Below are 10,721 nucleotides of genomic sequence, written 5' to 3'. Positions count from 1 at the left end.
TAAGATACTTGTCATTGCTAGTTTTCATAGATTATTAAAAGCTTCCTATTCTTATTGTAATGACTATAGAAAATGCAGAACCTAATCTGAGTTCAATAGAACCCTGGAAACACAAGAGCTTTATCAAGAAAAGAGAAAGCACTGCTTGGAAACAAAAGCTAATTTGAAAAAATCTTAAAAATGCCCTAGAGAGAGACAAATGTACAGATAATAGTCACAGTCTGTTTAATATTGGCAAGTATGTCTAACATGGCATTCACATTCAAACCAGACTGTACAATCCAGCATCTAGCACGCTTATAATGATTAAGCTTCATAACATTTATTAGAAATCTTATGCCTATTAAATTATATATAAAACCATATCATCTTGAAGTATTACTGTTATTCACATTTACTGATCAATGTCTCACAAATGTTTTCATTTGTTGATTTAATGTGTTTAATCTCATTAATTTGTGAGAGCACTTAAGAGATACATTTAGGCAGCATACTTCTGTAAAGAAACATGGGCATTTATTCATCCTTCTTGAAAAAATAGTTGAAAATAGCTGGGTTTCTGAAAATGGTTAACATTGCTAAAGCTGAAGGAAAAAAATATTTTTATTCAAATTTTAGGGCTTCTCCGATAAAATCATATAATAATATACAAAATCACGCTATGGATCTGTATGAAATGTATAAGCAATGTAACTTATGGTTTACTATCTCCAGGATTTTATATCCAAATGTGAAATAATATTGTTAATATATTTTTCCATCTCTAGCTTTCATTGTTGGGTGAGTAGATGTAATATCGTGCCATATTTTGTGTCTCTAACAAAACAGGTTGTCCCTTGCCGAAATAATACCTACAAGTTATCTGCAGCCACCATGACAAAAATCAAGTCTGTGCAGTTTTTCTTATTCCCCTTCTGCAGGAAAATAAGTCCTTTTTAGAAAAGGAGCGAACATATTCTGTAGTTTATGTACAGCCTCGCGCACAGCAAAATAACGCATCAAATCGCATCGTCTCCTACTTGGTGTCACCCTAACATTGGTAAAAGCAGCGCTCTAAAGGCAAACGAACTTTCTACTAAGTGAAGCCGCGAATGCGCTAATGAGCCTTAATTGCCCTGATCAGCCAGACCTGTCCCCACATCCACCTCCGAGGAGGCTCTACTTAAGCTCAGCCTCAGGCTGCTGCTCCTTTCCTGGGCTGTGCTCTGTTGGTGCTGGTGCCCACGTTGAGCCAGGGCTCATACGAGGAGTCAATCAATGTCTGTTTGACTGCAGACCCACCTCACCACCTTATGAGCTGGACTCGTGGTTGGACCTGGCCACCATCCCCAGGGCCTTCTCCCTGGCTGAAGCTGGCATGGTGTTCCCTGTGCTCCAGGCTCCCCACTGCTGCCCTGGCTGCTCCCTGGCACACTGAGCTGCAGTGACCTCACCTGACAGGGACACGGGGACAGGCACTGGGCTTGAGCGTGCTGGCAGGGACAGACGTGTCAGAGGTAACTTTATGCTCTTTTATGCTTCCTGTTGTCAAAAATGTATTAATAATTAAGCTGGCAGTGTTTCCACAAAGCAAAGCCGGGAAGCGCATTTATTTACTTGTGTGCCTTGAAAATACATAACACTAATTATTCTCGCTCTTTTTGTGTATTATGAGACAAAATTTTCTGCCCCTTGCCGTGTATGCAGTTGGAATCACAAAATTTGTCTGTCCTGTTCTAAAGACTATTATGTTACTTTGGAGTACATTTGTCAATCTATCTTGATAGATGGGTAGGTAAATGCCTTTTTACCTGTCCCCTTATTTCTGTATATCTTTGCATTTTTACATCCAACAAAGCTTGTTCTTAAGTAACTGTACAGAATCAATTTCTTTATTGTTTAATACTGTTTCATGTTAGAGACCTTGAAACGAAATTGCATCTGACTTGGAAATTACAAGGATTTTTATAGGTTTAATGCTGATGAACACATATGCAATAACTATGTTTATTTGGGACTTCTCTCTAATGCTAATTACTGAAACCCATAAAAATCTATTATTGGCAATTTCTTGTGACAGTCAATTGGTTTTCAAGCTTTCCATGAACTAAAAGTGCTGCAAAAATACAACCTGGTTAGTGACAGAAATTAAATACAAACACTGGAGTTATTTCAGACCCTTAAAGCTTCAGTATATTTATATTCATGATACAGCGTGCTGTCCAGTCTTTCTGGTGAGCAAAAGACTTATCTGTCCAGACCATCAGAGCCTCCTCTGAGGGCAATGAATATAATTTTAGCTTTTTAATTTACTTTTTGTTGAAGTAGTTAAAAAACAATAGAGCAAAATGAAAGGTTTTGACTTCAGAGCCAGATATATGCAGCAAAGAAGGGAAATGGCAAAGCTGCAATTACTGTGATGAACTTAATTATCATAATGGGCTCTGGAGTCTTACTCATGGAGGGTAGTAAGGAAAAGGGAACTGGAAAAGAAAAAAATTGCTCTTCAAGGTAAATACTTGTTTTCAAATTCTGTGTTTTATATGATTCTTGTATTTGAGGAAACAGCTCAGCTATAAAAGTGTTGTTCTAGCACACCAGTGCTGCAGTCAGCTGTCTATGCATGCCTCATGTCACTTAGCAATGATGTGTGCAGACACTGCCACTAACCCATGTGGCACAGATCCTACTGCCAATAATTTTCCTGTACTTTCTGCGGTGATGAAGGTTCTGGTATGCATGGGATCACTGCTGCTGTGTGCTTGCAATGCACTCCAATGCTGGAGTGCTCACTGGAGATCCAATTTGGGGTTTTGTTTAGTTTTAATAGGGGTGTAATACTATTATATCTTAGTGCTTGGAAAAAAACTCCTCTATGCTTTATCCAGTCCCTCCCCTTTTAATGAAAGAAGGTGACATTCACTCCCAAACTTTACTTTTCTTGGTTTTATGTGTTAAACTTACCTTTGAATATTAAGCTTAGGCTTTTACACTGAGAATTGTGGTTACACTGCCAGCAGCTGAAACTGCGTGCTGGAAACAGGAAGCTCTGATTTCAAACTGTAGCCTTTGTTGTTCGTAGTTCTGAGGCAGGTGGGGGAAAAGGAGTGAGCAATAACAGGTCACAAAATCAAACCAGGTTTCAGTGATCTGTGCCCTGTAGTCTCAGAGCAACCTGTACATAATAAAAAGAAAAGATGGTGACCGGTACATAATAAAAAGAAGATTTACATTCTTAAGTCAAATGGGTTTGTTTCATGTTTTATCAAACATTCCAATAAGCTTCTTTGTGCTTTAAGAGAATACATGCGGCATCACAAACGTTTTGTTCTCATTCTGATAAGGAATTCCTTCATAATCTCTAACAGGGAGAGGCTGGGAAGAGTCTTTGTCCTTCAAGGTATAAAAGCAAGTCGCCACCAGTAAAGTTACGAACAGCTTATTCTTAAAGTTAACTTTGGAATCACATGCAAGTTGGAAGCCTGTAGTCCAATATTTGGCCTTGTTTTTGCTGAGTACTCCTTTCTGTGTCATGTAGAAATGTGGTTGTAAGAAATCTGTACCTTTGATTAACTTTGCTATGGAAAGTACTTCTGGTGGTTACAAATAATCTGTGATTGGGCAGAATACTCCAGATAGTACCTATAGTTCAGCAAAACCATTCCAACTTTCAGTTCAATATCAGATGGTCGAGCCTGTAATTAACGTTATGCATAACTCTTGGCAAATCACTGCACTGGTCTGTGGCTCTGTGTTTGTTTGCATTTTCCTTTCCAAGACTGTCTTTGGGGTCTCCTAGAGTAAAGTTGGACAATAATTATGTGCCATGCATCACAGGTGATTCCAATTGCCCTTTGAAGTCTTAACTAATAATGGGGGCCTAGGAAATATCTATTTATCTCCAGGTGTTTTTAGTTTCATGAACATCAGAAACAGGCAGTTCCCTCTGGACTTCTGCACGCATTCAAAAAAAGATAAATACTTCAGAAAGATGATCTTCCCTCCCTGCTTCTAGTCTTGTTTCTGTGACTAATAGTCATTAAAATGTCAGATTTCCTCTGCAGGTAGAATAGTGTGATAATGTTCACAAAACAGGGAAAAATATGTTTTGAAAGGCAGTGGATAAATTTAAGTCCTGTCAAGGAAGGAGCTGGATGTTGTCAATATTTAAAATAACCTGCCATGACTTGGCAAGCTACTGCTGCCATTTGTATTCACTACTTCAGCTTCTTGTAAAAGGAAACAGCAACAAACCATTTCAGGCAAAATGAGCCTTAAATGCAGGAACTGCCTGTGTTACCCATCACTAGTATTTAGTAGAAGGAAGTAGAAAGTAAGCACTGATAATTACTAGAAGAGAAAAAGCCCAAGCAAGCAACATTTTATTCTCATTTCTCTTTGCTTGCTTGGATCCCTCTCATAAGTTCCTTAATTGGTGCAACTACATTTCATTAATCTTAGAGTTTCTAATCCCAAATATTGGACAGAAGGTGCCTGAAGGGGAAGGTGGAGGGCCCAGTAACAGTGCTGGCTATAGGCTTGACTCATTTAACCACTAGTGTGCAAAGGGTTATTTTACTCCAGATTAAAAGAAAACCAAACTGGATTATGTTAACACCTAATAATGTGTAGCCCTTGTTTTTCTTACTGATGGTGTTTTTGGTGACATACGTGATGAGAAAAAAGGCCAGTAGTTCTGAGTATCTTCTGTTTGTGCCCTAGGAATGGCTCTGGTCTATACCAGTGGTGTGGATGGCATGGGTGCATTCTGGAAAAGGAGGTAAGCATTTACACTTTGCTTTTAAAGGACATAAAATATTCTTTATGGAACTTTACTGAATTGGTGCTTTTGGAAGCTGAGTGTGATTCAATATGCAATGTGATGTATTTCATTTTAAGCTGCTTGTAAGCATAATAGTCCTCATGTTCAATTATATTTATGCTTTAACTTCTCAAATAATTGGAACTTTTACCTCCAGACATCACTGATTTTTAAAACTTATGTTACTCTTTCTAAGGTAAAAGTATTAAACATTAATATGGATCTGTTGAATTTTTAACATTTTTGAAGGGTAACCCATTATTTCTGAGGGATCACCCAGTATATTTTGAAAATAGTTCTGTATATGAAGCTTTTGCTAGCTTGTAAACAGATGAGATTTATAAAACAAGCCAGCCATTTGTAGAAAAAAACAGAAATTAAAATCCTTTATTAAAGATGCCTCTCTAGATACTTCACAGGAGAGGGGAAAAAAGGACAAAAGATAAAAGCAGAGAGATTAATTCTGCAGATTGGTACTGAAAATACAACCCTGTGTTTTCTGCACAGATTTAAAAACAACAGTGGAAACCTGGGATTTAATGCTGCATTTCTCCATGTTCTTAACGGCATTAGCTCTTAATGAGTCAGGAAGCAGGTACCAGACTCTGCAATAGCTTTATCAAGTCTGAGAGCTTCACAATAAGAATGTTTGATTATATTTCTGAAATAATTTACTCATCAAACAGTGCTATTAAATGTAGGATACCTTTACAGCACTCTTTCTATTGTTGTTTTCACATTCTATTTTGCTGGCAATAAATCATTTTGAAGCAATTCATTTTTTACACATTGAGAGATAGACAGCAGATCCTGAACTCAGCAGATGACACATTAAATTCAGAGACATGTCAGTCACATTTAAAGCATGCGGCCAACTCCTACAGCAGATCATTCCAGTGGAAAAAACAGTTTCTCTGCAGTTCTCTACCCATGTCGAGCTGAAATAGAATTTTTTTTTTTTCTCACCTGGATGAAGAATTTTTATGCACTTTGTGTATTTTGTCACAGAGTAGTAATAAAAGAATAACCTGTATCCATATCAAAAGTACAGGGCTCACAGCCCAAAGACCAGACTTTTGACCAACGCTGCCTGGATTATCCAGTGTTTCCCAATTAGAAGATATATTTGACAAATGAAAAACAAGAATGTTATTTCTTATTACAGTAAGGAAACATAACGTTTCAGACGTTTGCATTCACCTTTGGTTATCAACTAGGATTTTGAGAATAAGCTTCAAAAGCCTTCAGTCTGAGAGAGAAAATGCAGGCAAACATGTGCTAGCCTGGAGCTCTGCTCCCCTGCAGACTGTAACACTCACTGCTGAACAGGACTGACACCTCCAGCGCTGTTCCTCAGGGACACATTTGTTTGAAGGAATTTACTTGTTTTGATAAAACATAGATAACTAAGAGTACTTAATGAAGTAGGAAAATCCCATCGAAGATAAGCGTTCATTGACAAACACTGATGTTTGAGTTTCTTGGCGCATAACAAAGTTTGCTGCATCTTCATTTTTATACATTTAAGGTCTTCATTTTTACACATTTAAGGAACTGTTTCTGTGCTGTGGTGTTCAAGCCTGACTTACTCGTGTTGTTCAGTATCTTTTTGCTGTATGCAGCCAAAGCTGAGATGTAGAATGTAATTGCACTGTATTTTAGCTTTGAACTGTCCCCAGCAGTCGGTGTGAGGGGTTAATTTTGCACCTTGGCCTGTAAGGGATGTGAAGCAATGTCTGCAGTAATTGTGTATGTTTCTGCTGTCTCTCTTATTTACTGTTAAGTTTGGACTGTGCAACTCTGAAAAATTTCACTGGACTTTTGCATCTATTATTTCAGGCAATAGTTTTAAAGAGAAAACTTACAGTACCACTATTGGAGTTTTTTTGAGTATTAGGCAAAAATTCCAGACATAGCTGAGAAGCAGTGTGTTGTGAAACAAGTGCCATTTGCTATGCATCAAAGATGTGCTGATTTTGATAGGTAATGCCCTCAGAATTTCCTTTGTTGTGATTACTATTCTAGTGGGAATGTGCTTTTTTCTTTAATGCAGCCTTTCTCTGCTGGGAAATTTGTGATGAGTGTATTTCCTTTCTTTGGTGCTAATCGTTAAATTTAACTGTAAATGGAAGTGAAAATGGACACAATTGTGACAGATGTGACTTTCTAAATTGACATTTGTGGAAGAAGCTCTTTGCACATTTTCATAACAGAACACCACCAGTATTTCCCTTAAGTAACACTATGGCTCTTGTCAAACGCTTCCCCAAAAGGTCAGTTATTTGGGCCATAGCTCTTGTTCTCCCTGGCTGCTGCTGCACACTCCATCACCTGGTGACTTTACAGAGAAGGCAGTGCTGCAGCCAGGAGCCTTCCACTTTAGTGCTGAAAAGCCCTTTGAGAGGGGATGGGACTTAAAACAGGCTTTTTTGGCACATAAGGAAACCCCTCGGATGTTTTCCTTCATGCCGAAAATGTATCTGCCTCTCTAAAATCTCTGCAAGGTGCAGCATGTATTCTTTAGCCAGATGTAATAATCAAGGTATTGTCACATGCTGACATTTTGTGTTTCCTGGAGTGTGTTTCTAATGGTTTCAGTCAAAGCACACTAGAAAAAATAACCACAAATCAGAGAAAAACAGCTTGTATCTATAATACTTCAAGAAGTTTTATTTTACGACATGTTATTTAAATGTTATACCTACCAAACCTCTGCATTAATTTCCACCTTCTCCTGTTCCTCCTTGAATAAAAACTGTGAAGGACATGGGGACAAATGGGAAGAGAAAGCAAGAAAGTTTTTTGTTGTTAAGCTTTTTTGCATATTATAAGGGGGCCTCAATGTCTCTGGTTGGAAAAGTAGCTTACTTGTGGACCTGAAGAAAAGCTTTCATAATTCCATTAGAGAGATGTAAGGTGTTTTGCAGAGTAACAAAATTGTTCAACCTTTTGTTAAATGTTCAGAGAGCAAGAAAGCTAATGCAGCCAAGCAAGAGAATCAAGGACATTTCCTAAGCTCTGGAAGTAGAGTATGGTACTTGCAAAGATTTCTAACTGCAGACTTGAGAACTACACATGGATGCGTATATATCCAGTTTTTGTGATTTATGTGGACAGGGCATATGCTACCAATGCAGAGAATTATTTTCCACTGACATAAAGGTCTCTCAATAATTGAAATTTGACCTGAACGTGAGGGATTGGATGGGGTAGCTCAGCATTATCAAATTTTCCATAAATTTCTTGAATGGATTGACCTTTAGCATCTTTTTAAAACTCTAATACTGCATCTCTGTGATGGCCTGAATTTGTAACCCTCCCTCTCCAGCAGGAGATGGAGATTAAATGTGTGCTTATGCTTTTCTTCGCTCCCCCTCTACCCTCCTGCCAATTTCTGGAAGCATTGGTCATAGGTGACAGTTTTCAGCTCCTTTTAACAAAAGAATTGGTGAGACGAGTTCCATCTAATGCACTGACATTTTATGATGAATAAATCTTAATTTAGTCTCTGAATCCTTAAATGATTGAGCTTTCTTTTTGGTGAGAATATTGATCTCTCCACTTGCTTTTTTTCCACTGTTGTACTGAGGTGTTTTTTCTTTTAGTTGTTACAAATCTGTTTTGTGCATGCAAGCAATTTCAGTACAGTGCTGCTCCATTTCTGGAGTCCATGATCAAAATTTCCCATGATCAAAATAGTTTCCCATGATCAAAATAGTCAGTAGGTGTTAATATATGGATCAGGAATTTCTCCCACTGATAGCTGGTTTTCCATGAGTGTGTACATGGGCATCCCACATAATATTTTTGTGAGCTTTTCTGCAGACCAGAAATGTGGAATGGGTAGTTTATGTACCGAGCGTCCTCCCCTTGAATTTTGATCATTGCTGGCTATTACTGAAAACCTTTCATTTTAGCTGTATTTGTAAAGAACAAAGAACTTGTGCTTTCGAAAGCATTTCAGTGGGCTCCTGCTGGCTCAGCCCCACGAGGATTTCTAGTGTGATTGTTTCTTTGGGGATTCCTGGCTCCTTGAGGTGTGCCTGTGGGCACCTGCTCTCCGTTAGTTACTTGCGCGGGTACATTCTGCCTTCAGTTATTCCTGCAACCTGTGGCTCTCGTGACACCAGGGCAGTAGGAATGGGGTGTCGCACACCACTTGAAATGCAAATATATATATATATATGTTTTTTAAGAGTAGCCAGTTCTAGAAGGATGGAAACAGCCATGAAAAAAAGCATCTGGGGGAATTAGTCAGACAAATGAGAATGGTAATAGGGAACTCTTTAAGACAACTCCCTGTAGGTAATGATGTGTGTTTTAAAGCCTTAACAAAAAAGTAGTACATACAGGTTCTTGTTTATTGTTTCTGGGAATGTTCAGTGCACTTCTGGCAAGTTTATATATTTGTAATTTTGAGCAGTGAAATACAAGTCTTTTTTTTTTAATTATCTCTTTTTTTTTTTTTTGCAAATATACTGTAATTTTGCCTAAACATACGTAAAATGTGTTTTTCTTATCTCTGAATGTATCTGTTGAAGTGGGGTGTAGTAATTCCTTGGCAGAAATATTTGTGAAAGTTAATGACCATGTGTTGTGCATTGTATATCTGGACTTTGGGGGGCTTTTGACATGGCAGGAGACATCCACTGTGGCCATTTGTAACTGTATCAGGGGTTTGTCCAGAATGGTTTTCAACAACTCATTTTGGTGTAATTCTACTCTGTAAATCTCTTTTACAACTGCTCTTGTAAATTATTATGAATGAAAATAGAGTTGCAGTGGAACACAGTTTTGTTAACTATAGATGTTGCCTGCATATGGGCTCCTCTTAGAGAAATAGCTTTTTTGGCAAATATTCTCAGCCTTTTGTTTTCATTTTTGTGCATGGGGGGGAGGTTGTGGGTGTATTTTTTGTGGGTTTTTTTCCTTTGTTTTGGGGTTTTGGTGGTTTTGGGCTGGTTTTTCTGTATTTTTTAGGTGTGTTAGGATTTTTTGTTCTGTTTTTTTGTTGGCTTGTTTGGGGGTTTTTGTGCTTTTGGTTTTTTTCTGGGGGTTTTTTGGTGTGGTTTTTTTTGTTGTTGTTAGGTTTTCATAGTCTCTTTAGGCATTTGTGGCTTTCTGGTGGCTTTTTGTGGTCTTTTATGGGTTTTTTGTTTGGTTGGGTTTTGTGGGTTTTTTCCTGGGCTTTATCGTTTGGGGAGTTTTTTTGTGTGTGTGTGTTTTTTTTATTTGTTTGGGGGGGTTGTGGGTTTTTTGTGGATTCTTTGTTTTGTTTGGTTTTGGGTTTTTCTTTTGGGGGAGTTTTGGGGGTTTTTTGTGAATTTTTAAGGGGTTTTTGCTTGGTTTTTTTGTTTATTTTCTTTGGGATATTTTGTAGCTTTTTGTGGGGGTTTTGTTTTGGCTTGATTTTTTGGGTTATTTTGGGCTTTTTTTGTGTTTGTTTTTTTGTTGTTGTTGTGGTTTGGGTTTTTGAGGTTTTTTGTTTGAGTTTTGTTGGTTTTTTGGAGGGTGGGTATTTTGTTTATGGTTTTGTAGGCTTTTTTTGTGGGTTTTTCTTTAGGGATTTGGGGGTGGGTGTGTTTTCGTTGTTTTTTTGAGTTTTTCAGGCGTTTTATGGGTTTTTTGTGAGGGCTTGTTTGTTGTGGCTTTTTGTGGGGGCGGGTTGTCTGCATTTTATGCTTTTTTTGTGGCTTTTTAGTTTTGGGGTTTTTTTCCTTTTGGTGTTTTTGTTTGTTTTTTTTGTTTGTTTTATAGGCTTTGTTTGGGTTTTTTTTTAGTTTGTGTTTTTCCTTGTTTTTATTTTTGTGGGGGTTTTTTGTCTTCTTTTATTTTGGCTTTTTCTGTGTTATGTTTTTTCTTTGTTTTGGGGTGGGGGTTTTGGGGTTGTTTGTTTTTGTGGTTTTATTTGTTTTTCTTT

At 37.8% G+C, this 10,721-nt stretch overlaps 1 long non-coding RNA gene across 2 annotated transcripts in view; it reads left to right on the top strand.

The window, feature by feature from the left end:
* Positions 1–1,202: 1,202 nt before the first annotated feature.
* The window catches only part of LOC120753545 (uncharacterized), a 52,957-nt gene continuing 43,438 nt past the window's right edge, over positions 1,203–10,721 (top strand). Inside the window, exons 1-3 of one of the 2 annotated variants that reach the window (XR_009207905.1) lie at positions 1,203–1,496; positions 4,702–4,759; positions 5,309–8,122. This is a non-coding gene — a long non-coding RNA (uncharacterized LOC120753545). Of the gene's footprint in view, positions 1,497–4,701; positions 4,760–5,308; positions 8,123–10,721 lie in introns of those variants that run through there. The other variant, XR_005701142.2, reaches the window with a different exon arrangement.

The sequence above is a fragment of the Hirundo rustica genome, chromosome 5 (assembly GCF_015227805.2).
Source record: "Hirundo rustica isolate bHirRus1 chromosome 5, bHirRus1.pri.v3, whole genome shotgun sequence".
Lineage (NCBI taxonomy): Eukaryota > Metazoa > Chordata > Aves > Passeriformes > Hirundinidae > Hirundo > Hirundo rustica.
The sequence above is the reverse complement of the archived record's forward strand: the minus strand, read 5'-3'. Positions and strand labels throughout refer to the sequence as shown.